The 22,868-nt window shown below is 37.7% G+C and overlaps 1 long non-coding RNA gene across 2 annotated transcripts; it reads left to right on the top strand.

Annotated features, from left to right (window-relative positions):
- The first annotated feature begins 7,915 nt into the window (after positions 1–7,915).
- Positions 7,916–13,392, top strand: LOC120438930. Of its 2 annotated transcripts, none has more exons than XR_005612258.1 (5): positions 7,916–8,045; positions 10,138–10,249; positions 11,017–11,167; positions 11,603–11,660; positions 12,655–13,392. It is a non-coding gene; the product is annotated as an uncharacterized LOC120438930 (long non-coding RNA). The 2 variants fall into 2 exon arrangements; XR_005612259.1 differs by lacking the exon at positions 7,916–8,045 and adding an exon at positions 9,935–10,051.
- The last annotated feature ends 9,476 nt before the right edge of the window (positions 13,393–22,868 follow it).

The raw sequence follows: 22,868 nt of genomic DNA, 5'->3' as shown, positions 1-22,868 counted from the left end.
CCTGAAAATGAACCAGCCTTCCAGGAAGAAAGAGGGCCTTCTTTGAAGGAAAGCATCTTATATAGGTTCTCCAACAGGCATGTTCTTTATGAGATGGGAGGAGCTGTGAATTAGCACCTGAAAAGGAGGATGCAAGACAGGTCCACTAACCAACACTAACAAGACCAGAGTCTTCACATTAGATTCAGTCACAGAAAACCATCTTTATGCGTTTTAGGGGTTAGAAAAATGCCTAAATAACCAAAACAATAAAACATAACCAAGCCTGACATATTTAGGTTGTGAGACGTTATTGCAAAAAGTTAATTAAGGAAATGACACAATGGAGACCAGTATTGCTTTTGCTTTTGTTACAGCTCCTGACTTCAAAGTTCCCTTTCTCTTTACCCACCCGTACTGTTAAACATCACAGGAGACATTGTTAATTTCTCATAAATTTTGTATTTTTGTAACTTATCTTGTCATTGTAACTTATCTTACAGAAAATGTGCAAATTAAAAGTGAGAACAAGGTGCATCTACTAAAAATCGTGAATACATTCAAATCTCAGTGACGACCTCAAAGTCAAGGTCAGAGGTCAGGTTTTCTGATAATCTTGTGAATGCAATAACTTGAAAAAGAAGTCACCTGGCATTTTCAAATTGATACAATAGGTACATCTACTAAAAATCTCAGATGTGACCTACCACTTTGTGGCAGAATTGCTGTTGTTCCTAGTTACTTCTATTACGTTACAAGCAACTACCGGGACCACACTGACATGAGCGACCTATTCTTTCACAAATGTTTAGAGAAGCAGTCTGCATACCTAGGGGCTTGAATTTTATATATTTGTTGCCATGGAAGTGACTGGAACAACTGAAATGTGGCATCAGAATGAAATTTGTTCCACTTCTGCAGGTTCAATTATCAAACCTAATTACAAAGGTCTGAATCAGGCAGGGAATGAACAAATTAAGAGATCACCAATCAAAGCTTACATAAACTACCTAACAATAGCATAAACACTTGAACAAACAGAATGAAAGTGCTTTTGTCTGGATAAAACTAATCATCCTTTATTAATAGGCACTATTTATCTATGAATGATGTTTGAGATCTAGTATGTAATGTAAGCTGCCGTTTTCACATTTACTTATAGATGTATGCGTCATTTTCTATTTATAAAACATGTGACATAACATCATACCAGCGAGCAGTCATGTAGTCGAAGGGCATCCACTGCACTGTTTTCACACCATTTCTTATCCACTCAGATTAAATGTTGACCTTTCAGTGTGTTACTTGAAAACAGCTGACATATATTGTTAGAAGGATACTGATGAAAGGTATTAATTTTTACTTACCAGTCTTCCAGGTTGTGTGTGTGGAAATATTCTGCAAGCAAACATGCAAGTTTTTGTTTATTACCAGTGTGGTTATAGTTATAGTGTATCAATTAGCATTTGATACACTAATTAATTAATTACACTTAATTCCTTACATGTAGAGTGTTTTAGTCAAAGCACAGTACTTTGAAATCTGAGACAAATCTGAGAAATCTGGAGACAAGCATGCCTTTGAACATGAAGAAAATGTCTCTAAGATTGAATTATTGCTGCATCACAGTCATAACAAATATTTATTCTGAACCATCACTAATGTAACAAGTGATAAATCTTCATTCTCTGTTATTATTTTTCTTTTTCTTTTTTTTTTAAAGAACAAAAGAATTGTTGCAAAATAATACAAATATGAGGGAAAATTTGAAGAAAACAGTTTTTGGAAACCTAACTGTAAATAATAATGTTAAAAACTTCTAAAAGTAAATAAATACTTATCAGTGTGGAAAATCTTCACTTGTAACAGAAGCGTAAAGGTCATTGTCTGCATCAACGTACATGCCACTGAGGCCACATTCCTAGACTGCTTTTCAAAGTGGCTTCATTAAGAGACTAATAATGCAACAGGAAACCTCCATACATACATTCATGAACTGGCTGTGAAGCAGGCAGGATTGGACCCAAATGCAGATTTACAGACAGGACTTGAACTCGAAAACAAAGATTTATTGCAGAAAACACTAAACTAAACTAAACTGGAATACAGGAACCTAAACTGAGCATACAGAGAAACACACAGGGAAAAACACCCATTAGGGAGAACCTGACGGAGGACAGGGGGAGACACAGACATAAATACACACAAGGGCAAACGAGGGATAAAACTACAGGAGGGAACACAGCTGAATGTGATCTAACTAACAAGACGGGGAAACAAAACTGATAGTCTCCTGTCTGGTGTGCATCATGTTCAAAGTAAAACAGGAAGCACTAAAACGCAGACTCATTAACACAACATGAAACAGGAGCTGTGAGGAAATAATGAGGGGGACGCGGAAACAGCTAAGGGAGTTGAGACACAGAGAGAGAGAAAGAGAGCAAGGGAGCAAGGAACTGAGAAGGCGAGATAGCAAAAGAGAGAGAGTGACATGACGGGCTGGGAAAACATGGATAAACATGACAGACAGGGGAGACAGAATGAACAGGAGAAGGGGGAACATGGGAACAGAAAAGGGAAACAAGACAGAAGGACACACACACGCACACAAACACACAGAGAGACATACAGAGGACAAAAACACAAGGGGCGACTAAATGGACAAGAAACTAAACAGGGAATATAAGAAACTCAAAATAGACTAAATGTAAGACTACTAATGAACCTAAACTAAACCACCAAAGGTCAACGGAATTATACAAAAGGTAAATAATAACAGAAAACTCTTAAGTACAAAGAAACTAAACTATACCAATGGAGTCTGGGAAACATAAATCACTCCTCAAGATCAAAACAATAATAAGTAAGCAAGATTCAAAAGTCCACAAACACAAAACACTGGGTCAATGATCCACAGTCATGACATTTAGAAGCAAAATAATTTGTTTTTATAACAGGTGACTAAAAGAAAGCAGCATTAAAAACATTAATAATGTCATAAAATATTAACCTTCCCTTTTTGAACTAATCTTTTTTTTTTAAGTCTTTCTATTCTGTCATGAACTTTCAGTATTTAAACTATTTGTTTCCAAAAGAGGTGAACAAGACAAAGAGATATAAAGAAAACAATTACTGTTGAAATTAAAAATATGATTGAGAATGTAATGCAACCAGTATTATTCAATAATACATAACATTTTCTGTGGTAACAAAAACATAAAAGGTCATTGTCTATGTCACTAGATGTCAGTGATGCCACAGTCTCAGACTGTTTTCAAACCATTTTAGTAAAAGACTAATTTTCATGGTCCTGTATGTGGCCCAGTGTTTTGTGTTTAATTTATCTTTCTTTATTATTTGTTATTCATGGTTTTTAGTTCTCTTGAGGTTAGATTTTGTTGTTCTAGCTTCTAGTTTCAGTCAGTGTGCCTTCCCTGTGTCCGTGTTATGTCTTCTCTTTGCCTTTTTTTCCTGTTCCACAGTTCATGCCTCTGTCAAGTCCGCGTCTCTTTGTTAGACTTCCTGTTTTACTTTGACAGTGTGTCTGTTGACATTGTATTCCTGTTTGCTTCCTTTGTCTTGTTAGTTCTGATTAACTCTCAGCTGTGCTGTCCACCTGTGTCTCATTCCCTCGTTATCCCTCTGTGTTTATAAGCCCTGTGTTTTCCTCTGCTCTTTGTCACGTCGTACCCTCACCGTGCTGTGTTTTCGCCTCCGTGTTTCTGGTAACGTTCTAGTTCTCTGCTTAGTTTTGTTTTCTAGTTTCCCCAGTTTTTCTAGTCAGTGCTACATGCTTTAGTTTCCTTGTTTTCATGTTCAAATTCTCCAGTAAATAAAGCTGCGCTTTGAGTTTCATTTTTCCGTCTGTGAGTCCTGCATTTGGGTCCTGTCTCCTGCCTGCCACACAGCACACCCTGACACTAATAATAGAACAGAAAGCCTCTATCAGTATCTAAATAGCTTTTGCGTGTCCTGTACATGTTACGCATGTTTTGAAGGTCATCAAAGGGAAAAAGTCATGATTGTTGGTGTGATTAGAATTGCAGAATACTAATACTGCACTACTGTTCCTGCAGAAATAACAAGAAAGGCTATGAAAATAAACACTTAAAAAGAAAGTTAAGACACTGTACTACTGATAGTTTAAGACAGAGGTTCCCAAAGTGTGGGGCGCAGAGCCATTGCAGGGGGGGCGTGGTATGAAAAGAAAAAAAAAAAAAAAAGAAAGCTTGGACACTGCTAACATAATGGACAGGTTTTTGACGGGGCTCCCACACAAACGCAAAGCAGGAGATGAAGCATCGCTGAATATGTTTCCAAACCACTTCCTTCCAAGCCAAAGACTAGAAAATATGGTGAAGCATATCTTCCCTTTGGCTTCACCTGCACAAGTGCCAAGGTAGGTCTCCCCTGCAAAATTAGTTTTCCCTGCGTCGAACATTTTTCTTGTAAAACAAAGGGGGGCCTGGCAAAAAAAGTTTGGGAACTACTGGTTTAAGATGTCTGATATAGAACAAATGTTTCACATATATTGTACAAACAAACCTTAAACAGAAGCACTCTTTTTAGAGCAGCTCCCTCTCTGGGCAGTATTTACTTTTTGTGTCATTCGCGAATGAGCCGGCTTTAAGAGCCAATTCTTTGTGGAATCGAGAAGAGCTGACTCCTGTCAGGAAAGGGCCGGCGTTCTTCTAAGAATGCATGCAGGTAGGGCCAATATTTTATTTTAGTGGACATTATGTGAAAGATTGTGGGTGGCAGATGCTACAAAGACAGCAAGTGGCCACCCACCATCCATATATGACTTCCATAATGGGAGGACTTAGCATCTAGCATCTAGACATTGCTTGAGGCTGTGAACACTGCTATTCTCTTGTGATGTGAAGCAGTTAAGAATGATTCCTCGAGTAAAACTTGAGGAACATGACATGCATCTGTTTAAAGAGACATCTATGAATAGATACCAATGAAAAGCAGAAGTATTCAAAAGAGAAAAAACACAGGTCTTTAAAAATTAATTGCTCATTTTAAAGACTGCACTATTTTAATAGTTTAACTGAATAACATGTCAAAAAAGCTCAATCCCAATATATATATCAAAATCAAATATATGAAAAAAAAGCTCAGTCCTCTTATTGCATTTACAAATCATATGAAAATCATAAATGTTTTAAAGAAAACAAGCATAAAGAAGTAAATTGTCCAAGTGTAGTGTGGTCAAGTAAAGTGAGGTACACATCAGGGGCGTGCAGAGATGTTTAAAGGGGTGGGTGCTCAAAGTTAATTAGAACTAGGCTGAATAACAACAACTCACATTCATCAGGAATCTAATATGGAATCACATCATACTATATCACTGTCATTAGGTGGGGACGATGCAAAGCAAACACAGCCAATGTTTTACCTGATGGGTACAATGTTGCTGTTGAAGGGTTGCTGCTGCTCCTGCAGCTGAGATTGCTGGAGGGCAGGACTGTGTTGATCTGGACTGTAGACATTAAAAAGTCCATAGGAGAGATGGTAGCTCATCAAAGAATTGTTATGAGATAATAACAAATTGCAAAGATTGGTGACAGCACTTGGAACCGTAAGACATGTCTGTGGGAAATAAACTAGGCTCTGCCTGTTCCTCCTTCCATCTCCTCATCTCATCTCTCACTCTCCACCTGCTGTTCATCTGAGAACAAGGCACAATCTGCTACTGCGTTAATCTATTATTTAATTATCCACACTTAACAACTCTTGCACCTAATCCGTAATAAAGTAATGATATAAAAATGTTATAAAACCAAAATTGTGTTTATTATTATTTTTATACTTGAATCCCTGTGCAATGCAACAACTGGTACATGTGTTATTGTTACCTGTGCTCTTTTTAATCCAGCTGGTGAGGGATCCACTGCCTTTAACAGCCTCACCCAGTTCCTTTTGCCACTGTTTCCTCCTCGTGCCCTTACAGGGCATGTCTGGACAATGTTATATCATGAGTAATAATTTTTTAAAAATCCATACACGTAAGACACACACACATGCACATACAGTGACATTTTATACCTTTTCCAGAATACTGTATATACTATGGCTATGCTGATCCAGAATCCTTCCCTTATTATTTATTCCTAGTGCTATAATAATAAAGTAATCAGAATAAAAAATAAAGTAATAAATACAAAATAATGTATTTTATGATGATTCTGTAGAGATACAATAATTTTGCTGCTGTAAAATCTGCATTTTGTCATATTTGAAATATAGATATAATCTGTTTAATGTGTTTTCTTTAAAACACAGTGTGGTTTTTTTTTAAATATCGTAATTATAATAATCAGTTATGTATAAATGCATATTAGATAGTTTTTACTTGTGGAGTTAATAAAAGGAGAAGTAATGTTTTGTCGTGCTGTTGCACACACAGCATGCTCATTTGTTTCAATTCGTCAGTTGCCACAATACAACTTACCAATGTTTATATAATAGCCTAACACATCAGGAAAGGGGCAGGTGCTCAAGGCTACTTAATAGCACCCTCTATGAGTGAATTCATATCTCCTACCTGAAGAAAGAAATAATGGTAATCAACTTATTTCAGATCAAGATTCAAATCAGAGTAAAGTTAGGATTAACCAGGGAAAGGACAAAATAACAAGTTCATATACCAAGCGAACATAAACTGCCTAACAATTTAAGTACAAGAAAGATTCAATTACATAATACATACTTAAACAAAACATGTTAATGTGTGTTTCACATGCATGTGACTAATGGTTGAAAACAGGGTGTTAAAAAAACTTCAAAACAGAAATCAATTATTAATCAAATGGCATCCACAACATTGTATTTATAGATTTACTAATCCACTTTAATTTCACCAGATACCATGTCTGTCTACTTGTCAGCACATTTTCACAATAAACTCCTCATAATTGCAATCCCTGTGAAGTTCATGCAGAAAATCTGACTTGAATCTCCAGTTGGCCACTCCCAAGTGAAATACAGCACAGCTTATAACTTTTGTTTTGTTTTGTTTTTGTGACCTGTTGTCACCTACCGCCCTAACTGTCTCCGTTTAGGAATGAAACTCTGCCAGCTCCACCCTACAAACTCGACGTCCCAGAAGTTCTTCTTTTATTTTTGCACTGCTTATTAGAAAAAGTCCATCACTGTGAGTTTACAAGAAAGTGTTATATAATGGCCTTTGCAATCCAGGTGGACACAGTGAAGGAGAATAAAACAGCAGTGTTTAAGTGTTCGGACACAACACTTTCAATTTAGATAGTGTAACTGAGGCATTAACACTTTATATGACTAAAATTTTACAAATATTTATAACTTTTATAAAACCTACAAGGTTGTGATTTTTTGTAAATATTTATGAGATTTAGTATGATTTCAAACGTAGTATGATTTCAAACAATATGTAAAGCATTCTCTTTTATGTTCATGTTTGTTTTTGTTTATTTATTTATTTATGCCAGGAAACCACAATAGCTGCATATTCAACACATTCTCACTCGCAACTCGTCAAATGTGTGACGCATGGTGAGGCTCCCTCTGCTTCACTTATCGACGTGCAAGGTACCCCCCTCGCGTCAAGAATTGACGTGCAGGGTCCTCTTATTGAATTCTACAGAGCTCCCTAAACGTTGTTTATTGACGACGAGAGATTGCCACGAAAGAGCCTGTTGTCCGTATACAATCACATTGTAGTGACGTATACAGAAATTATATAATGTAAACAACTACCTGAGAAACAGCAAATACAGCATATAAATTAATTATAGGCCATTACTTTTGTATCGTTTATTGCATTTATGGAGGGAGTGATGTATGCTGGGTAATGACACAGCTAGCCACTGGGTGACTTTATTCGCCTGCTTCAAATGTTATCAGTCCATACAATGGGCGTTATTAGCAGAAATCAGTCCCATAGATATGTGCCATCTCCACCTGCTAGATTGTTCAGAAGGTTGTTATCATCCATCCAGATGGAGGATCACTGACAGGAGCGTGGAAAGACTCCAGAATCCACTCTGGCTGGAATCCGGTGAATACAGCAGTGTTTACAGGTAAGGCCATTTAAAAGGACAGCATTTATAGAATGACTATTAAAAGTCAGCGAGTGTCAATAATGTTAATGTGGTTATGTTAGTAATACACCGAGTGCTAATATAACAGCTTTAAGATGCATTTGTAGATATTATTACGCATTTTACCGTCTTTATGGTGCTAGCTTAAAGTTACGGTGTAAACGTTAGCTTATATTGTAGTAAAGTTGTTACTGTTTAAACGATGTTAGGACAGAAAAATTAGCTTCTGTCATGACTAATGAAGTTACTAGTCAATAAAGTTTCCAGTAAAGTGATTAATCGCAGCCACAGATTGACAGTAAATATCTCGATTAGCTTCAATGCATCTGTAATAAATATGTGCAAATTTCAGTGCTTCGTTTAAAATGTATGATACTTATACTGACCCAGGGTCAGTGTAAAATACAGTCCTAGCTGTGTGAACAAAGTCTGGCTCCTTTAATCCTGCATGACAAGCCTCAGGTTATTATTACTCTTTCCTGCTGACACACCTGTCACACCTGAGAGTCAGCTAGAAACTTACAGAGACGTGGACATCATGCAAAGACTGCCAGACTCTGTAATACTGACTCAGGTTAACACTAAACTTTAAACAGTACCTCTGTGTCTCTGTGTGTGCTGAACATCTAAAATCAGCATTTCAGTCAGGCTGCATTGAGTGTGGGACTTTTCTCTGTTAAAAACAGGTTGAAGATGGCTCAGAAACATTTGAAGATTAAAATTTAGCATTATGGCTGCTGGTGGTTTGTAAAGCCTCTACTCAGCTGTAATTTTGTTACTAATTTATGTTTGTTGTTGTTTAACACAGATTTCAGAAGAGCAAAGATGAGCACTGTTGGTTAATCCTTAATAGTTTATCTGGATTGGAAATCAAAAAAATCCAGATTCTTCTTCCACAGAAGTTTCATTTGTCAGTGTGGGACTGCTGAGTCACCTGAAGAACTCATTCATTCTTGAGAGGAATAGAAATATTTTACTGCTATTATTTGCTGCTATTTTTATAATCATCATTACCATTTCATGTTAATAGTGATGTTGCATTTAGATGCATTTAGATGTTCAAATATATGGTTATAGCCTTTATTACAGGTCCAAAGAAGAACCATTTTAAATGGTTGAGTTGAATCTATAATTTAAATGTTATTAATGCTTTTATGATCTCTGTGTAGAGGGCAGAGACAGGAAAATACACTCTGTGCCAAAATGAGACAGGAAACGAAACGCGTCTGCAGAGCATACTTTTGCAGAAGTGAAACTGAAGCCAGAGTTTAAGTGCAAGGGTGTTTAGTATGCACACTGCGGATTAAGCCTTAGGCAGTTGTGGTAGATTGAAACAGTTGTTTATATATTTCACATATAAGTCAAGATCATTACACACAGGATGGCCTTAGCCTGGTTGGTTGCTTAAGTTGAGGTCAACTAAGGTTCAGAAAGCAGATGCAAACTCTGCACGTACAGACAGACAAAATAGTGAGAGGTCATGACACGTACGCAGTACACAGCATGCACGCGCCCTCGCACGTGTACGCACACACACATACACACCATGGTAGATCTACTTTGGTAGGGCAGAAATGCAGAATTGTGCCGACGTACTTAGAGGAAGTGCACCAGAGGGAAGCGACGGCGAAGACGAGCTGAGGGGAAGCACCTGGCGTTGACCCGAAGAAGATGTTCTGTTTTAGACTATGCTAAAGTTCATGGAACATGTTGTGGTTTAAGTGACGTAAGCTGTACTATTGTCTGTTTTGCAAAAGAGGGGGCGGTACTATTTTAACCCCATAAAACAGTTGTCTGAATATGATAAAGACAGTTCAACACTGATTGGGTTGTTGAACTCACACATGTGTTTATTAAAATGCCGTCTAATTGCACACGCCTGGATCTGTGGTTATTTATGGATTCTTCTCTCAACATTGAACCCTAACATTCTCCACGATGTTCATTTACAGAAATGTTTCACAGGAACTGATTCCTCCCAAAGGGTGAACTAGTGTGTTTCCATAGATTACCTCTGTATGAGTGTACTTTCTTAAATGAAGGCAAGTGTTTGTCCTCTTTTGTTCCTCAGGTACAGTACGTGATATTAAGGGCAGGTGGTCAACACTGGGGGAAGAAAAGAAGCAGAAGTCCTTCCAAGAGGGAGCTGCAGTGAGGACACAGCCTGGTCACTGAGGTCAGAGGTCAGAATCTGAAACAGCTCAGGTTTATATTCTAGGGGTTATAAAAAAACAGTCGAAATGTATTTATAAAGAAACCTTTAAATAATATTTTACATAATAGTCATAATTATGATTATTATTAGAAATTATTATTATTATTAGATTATTATATTATTAGAAATATCAAACATTTAAGTGGATTTTCTGTTACACGTATCATGTTAGCCCTGTTATAAACTGGCAGCCTCTCCTGTCTTTGTCCTGTATCAGTTTGGATAGGCTTCATCCTCCCACGACGCTGTATTGGATACATTGTATTCCAATTATGTAATCTGATCATTTACAAATTCAAGGTATCTAATCAAAATGTAAGTAATAATGATAACAATGGGAAACCAGAAATAAGTGTGACATAAATGTAAGTGTGTTAGCTGACATAGAGGACCTTTGTCTTTTGACCTTTGTTGTCAAGTTTGCAGGTATATCAGCACGAGACATTCTTACATAGAAGAGACTGTTAAAGTCTCTAACTCAGTGAAGCAGTATCGATCCAGTCTGCTTGGATAAATATAGTAAGCTGATGTATGTGCATTTATTGACACATTTTCTTAAGTGCTTATCCAGTTCAGGTTCACAGTGGAGCTGCAGCTGGATATGTTCAATAAATAAACCTTACAAAAGTTAACAATAAACCTGCATCTCTGTACTTTGTTGTCCACAGGATGAGAAAATCAAACTGGAAGACTGTGGAACATGTTAATAAATGTTTATGCCTGTGTCTTTCACAGGAGGCGCTGAAAGGTTTCCCTAATAGTTCCTGGTGAATCAAAGCAGAACCATAAAGGACTGCATGATGGCCTTACCCCTGAGCAGTCATCCTGTTAAAGGAGGAACCAGTTAGAAGCTGTTTTCAAAGTAGCTGAGCAGATTTCATCTCAAGTAAGCGATTAACTGTTTGTTCGTTTGTTCTGCCACTTAAAGGACATTTAAAGACGCCTTTTGAGTGTCCAGTTGAATTAATTCTACTGGCTTTCATGGTCATTTGTGATTATGGGCATATTTTTCATGTTCATCCAGCTATTTAGTAAATTCTATCTATTTAGAATTATCTGTCAGCTATAACATATAATATAAATATAAAAATATCTAAATATCTCCTGCCCTTTATATTTTAATGATGTAAGACCAGACGTCTGTTATCGTATTACATAAGCATTCCTGACATACCAATGAGATGCTGTACAGTACAATCCTACTGACACAGCAGAGGGATAACGACGTCTATTCAACATCGTTACATGACACATTCGAGCTGCATGATGCAGACAAAGTGACTAAATATATCTTTTTTGTGGTTTATTGTCTTCAAACCAGCAGACAAAGCCGATGGCAGAAGATGTCGGAGAAGAACTTCAGGCCGTGGACTGACAAGGTATTTTTTTTTTCTTATTATCAAAAGACATTTGGAGTTACGGCTTCTACAACTGGTTGTGCTGAAGTAAAGCTTACAGTTTAAGAAATCACAGTGTTGATATTCAGCACAAGAGAAAAGCTCACTTGTTTGAGTTTATTTACAATCATAGTTTTTATAAATTCTGACTGTAAACAGCTTTTACAGCTTTGATATTTTTTGACACTCGATATCAGGTGATGGGATTTAATTGAAAGGTTTCTGTGTCCCAATGAGCCATTTACACTGACCAGTGTTTCACTTTAACTTTAACACATTCATTATTTAGATCCAACATTTCTAAGAGAAATAACTGAATGTAAAAAATGGCAGCCCTCAGGCCAAGTTTAATTGATAGAGATAAATGCATGCATTATGAAATTTATGTATCCCAGATAATTGTTATTCATCTAGTCATGGCAGAACCACCCCTTCCTCCCAAGTTAACTGCAACCCAAAATAACTAGTGGGGCTATTTACACTCTCGCAACCAGTGTGGGGTAGAAAGAGCAACCAAAAACCTATCAGCCTGCACAGCCACAGATGTGCTAGAAGCTATAAGAGTTAGAAGCTCTGCTTATGGAGAAACCATTGGAGAAACTTTCTAAGCCTAACAGGGGACACGTACTCCTGCCCAAATAACATGATATAACCCCACATACAGCCCAGACATAAAGTGAACCAAGTCATTTAGTTAAAGACAGCACCGCACCAGATGCATGTAATCAGCCTGCTCCAACCTGACGTTTCTTCCTCCTGAATTAAATGAATGAATGGATGAAAGTTAAATGACTACAAACCTAAAGCCACTAGTTCCCACACTGGAGTTCCCCGACACTGTGTGTTAACTGTATTTAGCTTGTATCAACAGTTGTAACAGGCTAAGCTACCTGAGACACTGCATTGAATTATTGTTTCTATCCTAATGATTTCAGCTGACTGGTTTCAGCTCAGATGTTCTGGTTTTTCCTTTCAGTAGATCAAAGCAGCTTGTGCTCTTTCTGCTTCCATTTTGATGGCAAGAAGAAGAAGAAGAAGAATGCTTCAGTGAAGTGGCGCTCATGGTCTCAGTGAACAGTCATGCTCACACACTGGTTTTAAAAGCAACAGGTCTGTTCACCACAACAATCGAGATGTGTAATATTAGTGCATGGTATGGTTCGTTCTTGAACATCAGTTCTGTTTTCTACTTTGACCACTTAGACCAAAAATGTGTTGTTTTCAGATTCTGTCTTTTAAATCTATAAAGCACCTGTTCATTTTTTATTAAAATTAGTTTAACATAAATGTTAGTGTTTCCTTTTTGATCTTTTAATGCTTACACTACACTGTACACGTCTACATAAGAGACATTTCTGTTACCTATTTATGAGACTGGGCTGCTTGACCACGATTTGGAAGTGGATGCAAAATCACACGGAGCGTGCTATCGTTTCTTTTTTAATGTGATGGACTGAACACAGGTGGTGTCTGACTAAGCAAAGATTAATCTGATCCCATTTCTACCCGTCTCTACTGTTTCAACTGACATTTGCTCAACTGTAATTGTCAGGATATATATTTATTCCAGCTCTCATAGGGTAAAGGAATGACTCAGACTTGTCAAATGTTCTTTGATTAGATACTGTTGCGGGTCCGAAATTGAGGACGAGAGTAAAACAATGATGGTCCAGAAGAGGTCAGTCAAACAATTGATTTTAATGAATGCACGCAGCGTGGGGAGATGTAAACTGCAAACCATCAGTTGTAAATCCCCAACCCAAAATACACTTCAGATTGTTTTTATATTGTCAGGGTATTATAACGCCCCCTCTTGCGTTTACAAGCACATAATTTGCATCTTAAGAACATTCTTTGCCCCTTGTACAGACAATGATCTATTCTAAGAGATAAATGCAGACACAGAAGTTCCCCTTTCTGGCATCCTCTTTCAAATATGGTGATGATCTCAGGCCTTTGAGGTCCCCATGGACTTGTCCTCCTCTTTGCGTCACCTGTTGCTAGGCAAACTCAAATGCAACAAGAAGCTGAAGACATTCAGGCCTTTGCTCAGCTACTATTTTACTGTAGCAATATACTCAGCATATAAGGTTTTAAGATTATAGATTTAACTCAACGATTTAAAGTGGTTATAACTGCACCTGTAATAAACATGTTAATATTTGATTATGATAACCCCTGTAATACAAATTATAACATAATGCCAGCAACTTCAATAAATGCTTGGATGAAATGATAATTAATGCAATGATAAAGATGATGGTTATGTAAAATAATCCCTGTAATTCCACAATACACAATATGAAGTTCATAATTTTCTTACAAATAAACCTATAATCACAAACATGAACAGCTGTGCTTATTTCTGAGACATGAATGTTTGTAAACAACTTTGTTTTTTTAATGTGTTCATATTTAGACAGTTTACATTTGTAGGCTGAAACTGTAATGGTGAACCTGAGGTGATGGTCAACAGAAGGCAAATATATATAAATATAAAACAATATTGAAGTAATGTCTTTACCCTCTGCAGCGTGTGGACGCTGTGCACGCAATCACCTTATTCACTGTAGTAAACGTGCACCGCTAGCTCACGTGACTGACTGTCTCCATGGTTACATCGTATATTATTAGCTATGTAAACAGCTTCCAAAGATACCGCCATAGCTCTCCGCAGCTGTAACACTTTCACGTTTTTGATAGCTATGAATAAAGAATATGTTTTTAAGGTCATGCTAGGCGATTGCTCTGGTGCTCGCTGTGGACTGAGGTGGACCGCGCGTCCGATTCCTGTCATTAGCTGTCCGCCGTAGGAATGCTGCGTTCCATTTAGAAGTAGCGACAGTCTGCTGTTACTCGAACTCAAACCCCGCTTTGTTCTTTAATTATAGGGCTTAATAGCCGTTCATGACACGCAAGCACACAAACACATAAAACACTTTGCCTCACCATGACAATGCAACTTTACTAAAATCTCTAAAGTATATGATATAAGATAGAAAAATGAAGCAACCAGAGATTTAATGGTGAAGACTCTGTGTTCTGTAGTTCACGTTTTACAGTCCTGAATGACTCTCTGCACATCCAAATAATTTATTGAAGAGGAGTTTAGAATGCACTTTACATTTACACTGTTGCTGTTTAATTTTTTACATTGATACCGTGTTATGTCATGAACAAGGTTTACCTGCTGGGGGTTTGATGGATCAGCTGGACAATACAGTCCAAATACAGACAAACCTAATTCATCATATGCAAGAATCCTAGTTGGATTTTTGTTTTCACTCATATTTTGAACCAAATATTGAAAACAACTCTGACAGACTGGATACCTGGTCAGGGTGTACATTACCTTTCACTCAAGCATCCCAGGACAGAGCTCTGCTCCACCATGAGCCTGGGTGGATACGTAGTTATAATATAAAATGACTGATACTGAATGTGAATATTTCATGAAAATTGAATTATAATACGAATTCCTAGGTGTTTGTTATATCCAGCAAGAGTAATATTGATTACATATGTCTGAATCCCTATCCCTAACCCTAACCCTAGCTCAACAGACCACAATGCCCTGGACTGTCAGCATTATTATATGCTGTGAACATAAGTAACTTTGATCACAGTTTATGTTGTAAAAGAGAAGGAATATTGAAAAAAGATCAACATTGTGATATTATTTCTTCCAAACTGACCAGAAACATGCTTGACAGACTCTCACAGCACAGGATCAGACTCACTGTGCATGACGGCTCGAGCCAATAATGTTTGTTAGATTGTCAGTTGTTTAGTATGCTTCTGTACAGTTAGGGTCACCATCTCTATTTCAGTATAATTAATATGTGGAAAACACTAAAAGTTGTCTTCCAATATTGTAACATAATTAGAAAACTTTGACTTTGTAAGTACATATTGTTACAGTCCTAATGCCAATATGATTCTTCATAACTCCTGCTTTGAAATACTGAACTTCAAAATTTACCTCATGAAAGATAATTTACAGTGGCACTCTGTCAGGATAATTCCGGCTATAAGATCACTGTATTAATCTGAATCCTTCTGAAATGTGGTGTGAATGAATGCTGATGCAACTCACTGTGGGAAAGCTGTTAATAAAATGAATCTGTGACACATGAAACACATTCACAGAGGAAGAGGACACAAAGGGAGGACACGCAGAGGCTGTGTTAAAGTCAGAAATCCAAATCTTTAGTCAAAAACAGGCGGCGGTTACAAACAGGAAGACAAGCAGTCCATTAAACAGTCTACAGGGTCAAACATACAGTGAATTCAAACAGCAGTAAAAAATAACTGGACAATGAAGAACTTAAAGCAATGTGTAACACAATCAAAGGAAGCAACGCAGTATATTTACTGAATTATCATCAATTGCAAAAGAGAAAAACGACGATTTCTAAGGTTTATTTTCTTAAATGCAGTTAGAGTGTGGCTGGTAAAGATGGAAACATACAGAATGTAAACTGTGTGAGTTTGGTGAACTTTGTTAGTAACAAATGAGGTAAAAAAAAACCCAGACAAAACACAGAAAGAGGGTCTCAGTATTCATTAACAATTAGAAAGCATCTAAACATTCTGGTCATGGATTTTTACAGTCTTCGTTCCATTCGCTGTGATCATTATAATCATCATGATCAATGGCGAGGTCCTGAAGTGGGCGGTGCTGTCTCTGGTGATGTCACCATGAAGGAACAGTGTCTGGCACGTGTTGCTGAAACATCCCAGTAGTACACTGGTGTAGTTTCCTCTCCAGCTGTTTAGCATTTGACACTTCAACATTAAGGGGAAGAAGAAGAAACAGTGTTAGGTCAGCTGACCACATGGTTTCTACAATAACTGACAGCAAGTAACCAGGCCGTTACAAATGGATGGCATGTGTTTAGAGTTACTGTAGTTAGGTAACTCTACTTACCAAAATCAGAAGCACACAGATGACAGATCAGATGCTGAATGTTGCAGGAACTGCTCATGTGTGGTGGTCATTCAATGCTGCTCCTGCAGGTTAGACAGTCCAAGACTGATATACTGCCCATCTGAGAGTTTGAAAGCACACATGCAAAGATTTATTTTTGTGCTACAGTCAAAGTTGGATGTTCGTTTTTGTCCTTTAAAAATGTTTGTGTATTTGAAAGCACTAACATTTAAGGATGACTCGGATCATCTCTCTCTAAGAGTATCTCCTTTAAAGGGGAGACAAGTGTATCCACTGAGCCACGTCACTTTACCTGGATGATGACTCCTCTCTCACTCACTTAGAAACACTCCTAATATAACCAAGCAAATAAATAATATTGAAGATTTACTTACATCATTACAAAAACAGCAAAAGCATCTCCTTTTGATTCCATTTCTCCATTCCTGCTAAACATCAGGCAACAAATATCCCAGTAAATCACAGTAAAATGTAAAGCACATATTTTCTCTGCTTTGTCTAACCTCTGCAGAGCCCCTCTGTCAAGAAAAACATATCTGTAAGCATAAAACAAATATACATTTCATAACACTGCACTGGACAAACCTTGGTCAGTTGATTTCCTTTGTGCAGTGCAGATGAGCATCAGTCAGCAAGTCAAGGTGGTGAGATGGACCGGTGCCCTTTGTGACTCTGCTAGTTCTTCTGAGGAAACACCACCGTCTTTCCACACCGTCTCCATCTGTGAGCACAAACTGCCGCTCTGCCAGCATGTAGGAAATCAGATATCACACACACAGGGGTGAAGAAACATTAGAGCTCAACTTTGGATACTTTAGATCTAAACAGATCAAACTAGCTCTTAGGTTCAGCAATCAGTGAACAGACAAACAATGATACCATACTGATTCTGTATGAATACAATATGGTATTTTCAATACAGGTTTCAAATTAATTTATTAAAACTAATAGATATATGTATATATATATTTTTTGATAAATTAGTTTGCTAAATTATAAGAATATATTTTGGTATCACTGTTGGGGTTGTATACTGTTGATCTAAAGTGGAATTAGCCTGTGGAAACAGCAATTTTCCATTTTAGAGCATTTTGAAATTGTTAAAAGAGTTGGTCGTATATGGGCAATTTGAAAAGGCCTTTATTTTGGAAGGCAACATCAGAATGACTTGATATTGATATGGTATCAGTGTGGGGTTGTACACTGTTGATCTAAGGAGGAATTACCCTGTGGAAACAGCAATTTTCCATTTTAGAGCATTTTGAAATCACTGAAAGTTAGGTCAATTATGGACAATTTGAAAAGGCTTTTATTTTGGAAGGCAACATCAGAATAACTTGATATTGATATGGTATCACTGTGGGGTTGTATACTGTTGATCTAAAGTGGAATTACCCTGTGGAAACAGCAATTTTCCATTTTAGAGCATTTTGAAATCATTAAGAGTCGGTCAAATATGGGCAATTTCAAATTGCTGTGGTTGGATAGTGTTGATACAAAATGCAACTACTCTTTGGAAATGTGACTTTTGCTTTCAAGAGCATTCTGAAGTCATTGAAAGAGTAGTTCAAAAATTAAAATTCACAGGGCTTTTACTTTGAAATCCAAAATAAGATGGCCTTGATATTGACAGGGCGCTAATAGTGAACAAGCCTAAATTATATGTTATTATGTTCTTAAAATATTTGATAATTCACTTGAAGTTGGCTTTTATTTTGAAATCCGGTTTCCACATCCATTCGCGTAATACTTTGAATAGACGGGGAACAGAAAACAAACTGGAGGCTGGCTTGACTGCAATGCTGGAATTGGAGGCTGGCTTGACACCAGTAAATCTCGACGCGAGGGGGGTACCCGGCGCGTCGATAAGTGAAGCAGAGGGAGCCTGACCATGCATCACACATTTGACGAGTTAGGAGTGAGAATGCGTTAACTAGAGTGAAAAGGAGATGGAAGATATGTGACATGATCAAAGGAAGCATACATCTTTGTTTATTAGAGAGTATGAGTTTTTAAAGACTTTTTTTACTGCACCACGTAATACAGAACTTTTGTGAGTAATATATTTTATAGTGCTCTCAGCGTTATTAGCATTAACGCGTTAAAACAAGCTAATTCGCGTTAACAAGTTAACACAGATTGTATGAGGGTTACTCTGCCTTAATGCGGCTTAAATGTGCCAACGCTGTCATCACAACTAATGCAATTAAAAATGAACCCATCTGGAGCACAGACTGACTCAAAATCCGTGAAATGTCTCTATTAATGGATTTCGTACGGTGGCCCTGAGAGGCCAAACGGACTGCAACTTCAGAAAACACCTGCAAAAAGAAAAATGCTGCAAAAAGAAAAACGCTGGAAAAAGAAAAACCCTACACTGCAACTTCAAGAAAAACGCTGCACTGCAACTTCAGAAAACACCTGCAAAAAGAAAAACGCTGCAAAAAGAAAAATGCCTGCAAAAAGAAAAATGCCTGCAAAAAGAAAAACGCTGCAAAAAGAAAAATGCTGCAAAAGCACACAATACACAACGGAAATGTTTCTGGGGAGACAATAACCCGACGGACCAGTTGCACGAACCAAAACATGCTAACAAGTGCGCTGGGACTGGGAGACACTTCAAAGAAGTGGAGGAGAGGCAAATGTGTTGTATGTATATTCCAGATATCTGTAGTATTATTAGAATCATATTATTACATGTTTTGGTAAATACCAAATATAAAGTCTACCTTTTTTTTCAAAGGCCTTGGCACCTTGATCATCATATCTGGTGCTCTAACTGGTTCAGATATGCACTATAAACACTATATATAACTTCCAAAAGACTGTAACTACCCCACAGTTATCATAGCTGGAAATGTGGTTATTGAGTCAGCAGAGCATTTCTAATCTTTGTGCGCTATGCCTCAGCACTAGAAAACCACCCTATGCAACTTTAGATGATCTGTCACTTTGTAGCTGAGTTGCTGTGCTTCCTAAAATCTTCCACTTTGTCATAACACCACTTACGATTGATTATGTAAAATCTAGGAAGGAAGAAATTTGACAAACTGACATGTTGCAAAGGTGGCATCATATTGCTGTACCATGCTCAAATTGAATGAGCTCTTTAGAATGACCCATTCTCCACAAATATCTTTTAAAAAACAAACTGGATGGCTAGGTGCTTGATTTTATATACCTTGCAATGGGACTGAAAACATTTGAACTGATGCACCTGTATAGGAATTTTTTTTATTTATGTTTTAATCACATTATTTTATTGTACGATGCCTTGGTTCCACTGAATTTTAACATGTCTCACACTCATACAGTTAGACAGATGGTGGGGGTCTGGTAAGGAAGTGGGGGAAGCAGACAACTCCACAGGAAGAATCTTTTGTCTCTTCAGGGACTCTGGGAGGTAGCAAGGCCGTGTGAACCTTTAGGTGTGAAACAGCTGTGTACTGCCTTTTGTTCCTGAAGGAGGTTTTTAACTGAGAGCCTTGCTAGGCTCAAGGTGAGACCGCTCACCGCTTGTCTGCAGACTTTATTCTATTTTGGGGCGATCGTGGCTCAAGAGTTGGGAGTTCGCCTTGTAATTGGAAGGTTGCCAGCTCGAGCCCCGGCTCCGACAGTCTCGGTCGTTGTGTCCTTGGGCAAGACCCGTTGCCTACTGGTGGTGGTCAGAGGGCCCGGTGGCGCCAGTATCCGGCAGCCTCGCCTCTGTCAGTGCGCCCCAGGGTGGTTGTGGCTACAATGTAGCTTGCCATCACCTGTGTGTGAATGGGTGGATGACTGGATGTGTAAAGCGCTTTGGGGTAATTAGGGACTAGTAAAGCGCTATACAAATACAGGCCATTTGCCATTTTAGAATCGAGCAGGTACATGTGCGTCACTTTCATTATTGTTTATAACCAGGTGGGGTTTTTTCTTGTGAAATAGCTTAATACCAGTGAACAATCATGAAGTTGAATGGCATCTACCACATTTGTTTCACACCATTTATAATCCACTCAGATTAACTCCTCACCGTTTAGCATGTTATTTAGGGACAGCTGAAATATAATTAAATTTTCTACAAAGAAACGTGTTATTGGAAACATGGCTACATGTACACTTTAATTAAAACCACTTAAACTACTAGAATGGAAAAAATTTTGACTTATAAAAAAGAATTCTTGTGGGAAAATGATTGAAAACAGCATTTGAGAAACTAATTCTAAACATTAATGACAATATTTTGATAGATAAACAAATACTATTTATTACTATTATTATACTATTATTCTCTATGGCAACAGATACATAAGTGCTGTAAAGCACATGGTCTACGTCAACTACATGCCATTGATCCCACATTCTCAGCCTATTTTTCAGAGTGGCTTCAGTAAAAGACTAATAATGAAACAGGAAGCCTCCATCAGTACATATCTCTTTAAGATGAAAAATGCATGGGGAGTGTCTGGCACACCCACACATTTTTACCAGGTGTGTTTTGAAGGGCGACAAATGGGAAAATGTCATCACACCCAAATGTGATTGTTGGTGTAATTAGAATTTCAACAGACTGAAAATTTCAAAAAGCAGACAGGCAGTCACACCTCATGCACAATTGAGTTTATTCATTTTAATATGTGTTGATGGACATTGCTCAGTCTCTGACTTTTTAAAATGAACTTATTACTGTATCAGCTGTATAAGCAGTTTAAAAAACAACTGTTCAATTTCACTTTAATGTGCATGCTGCAGGATTTCTCAAATCAAATGTGCTATAAATATACTATTCACCGTAAACTGGCCTATATCCACAACCATGGTAAAAAACAAACACAACATACCTTGTCTATCTCATTTAGCCATAATGAAATGCACACACGCACACACACACACACCTTCTCTTATAGTATTGCACAGTTGATCTGTGGTACAAGCCATTAACCTTGTACAAACAAATAAATGTTGTCTTTTTGTCATTGCACATTTGATTGATGTCTCACTCTCAGACTGTGTTTCAAAGCTACTGATTACACAATAGGTTTATTAATTTGAGCTATTTAATAGTGAACATCATCCAGTCTATAATTTTTAGCTTTAATTTCTACAGAATGTATAATAAAAAAAAAAAACTATAAAGGTAAATTATGCTTTGTCACAGGTTTGTTGCACAGTTTTCAGAATCAAATCTTATGCCTTTATAAGAAAGGTAAAACATGTCAACAACATGGTATGAGACTTAGCCCCCAGAATATCAATGCAACATAAAATATTCTCTCTTACTCAGGTTCCTGCCAATAACAGGTACCAATAGCAGGAACCTGAGTAGCACAATAACAGAAAATTATTGGTCCGTGTCTGCTGAGTTCATCTTTGGTGCTTCAGCTCACCCTGCTGGATAACGCAACACTTGTCAAACTGATTTTTACAATCACACTGTTTCCCATCGGATTTGTGTGTCCCAGGAATCCCAGGGGCTTCGTTGTCCACGGGGTCTGCCCCCTGGTAGGGTCTCCCATGGCAAATTGATCCTGGGTGAGAGACCAGACAAAGAGCAATTCAGAATTCAGAAGACCCCTTTCAGAAGAACACATAGGGAACAGTTCACCCTGCCCGGGATAGGGTTACTGGGGCCCCACCCTGGAATCAAGACCAGGGAGGGTGTCCGAGGGCGAGCCTTAGTCCATAGGGCCCCTGGTGAGAGGCGACGGGCTGGGGTGGGTATCCTAGTATCCTCTCAGCTTGCTGGCTGAATGTTGGGGTTTCTCCAACCTCAGGAAGTGGTGTGTGATGCACACACAAGCTTTTAAACCCCGCCCCCTGAAAAAAGAAGTCAGGGATTTTTTGCCAGAAATCTGTGTTCACTGGAATTCCTGAAATTAAGATTTAAATTTTAATTTATACTTTTTAAAGTGTAATATTGCATTAGTTATTAGATTCGTATTATTATTAATTGATGCATGCTGATTGCCACTCCATTAGAAAAATAACAATTATTTTACAATAAGACTATCTTTTAACATTTAGCTACTCTAAAATTTGTATGATTGTCCCAGACATAAAGCAGTATTTACTTTAAATACTAAATAAATATAAAGCTCAGATTAAATTAAATGGAAAATAAGGACTAAATTATAATTATTCAAAATAAATAAAGGTGGTTTCTGTAGTTGACTGGACTTCAGGATTTGAGCAAAGACTGTGTTCCTCTTCCAGCTCTGTCTTAATTAAAGTATCACATCCTTCCCAGTGGTCTGTTTCCA

This window comes from Oreochromis aureus, linkage group 3 (assembly GCF_013358895.1).
Source record: "Oreochromis aureus strain Israel breed Guangdong linkage group 3, ZZ_aureus, whole genome shotgun sequence".
Classification (NCBI taxonomy): domain Eukaryota; kingdom Metazoa; phylum Chordata; class Actinopteri; order Cichliformes; family Cichlidae; genus Oreochromis; species Oreochromis aureus.
Note: the sequence above shows the minus strand (reverse complement) of the source record. Positions and strands in the feature narration are given on the sequence as shown.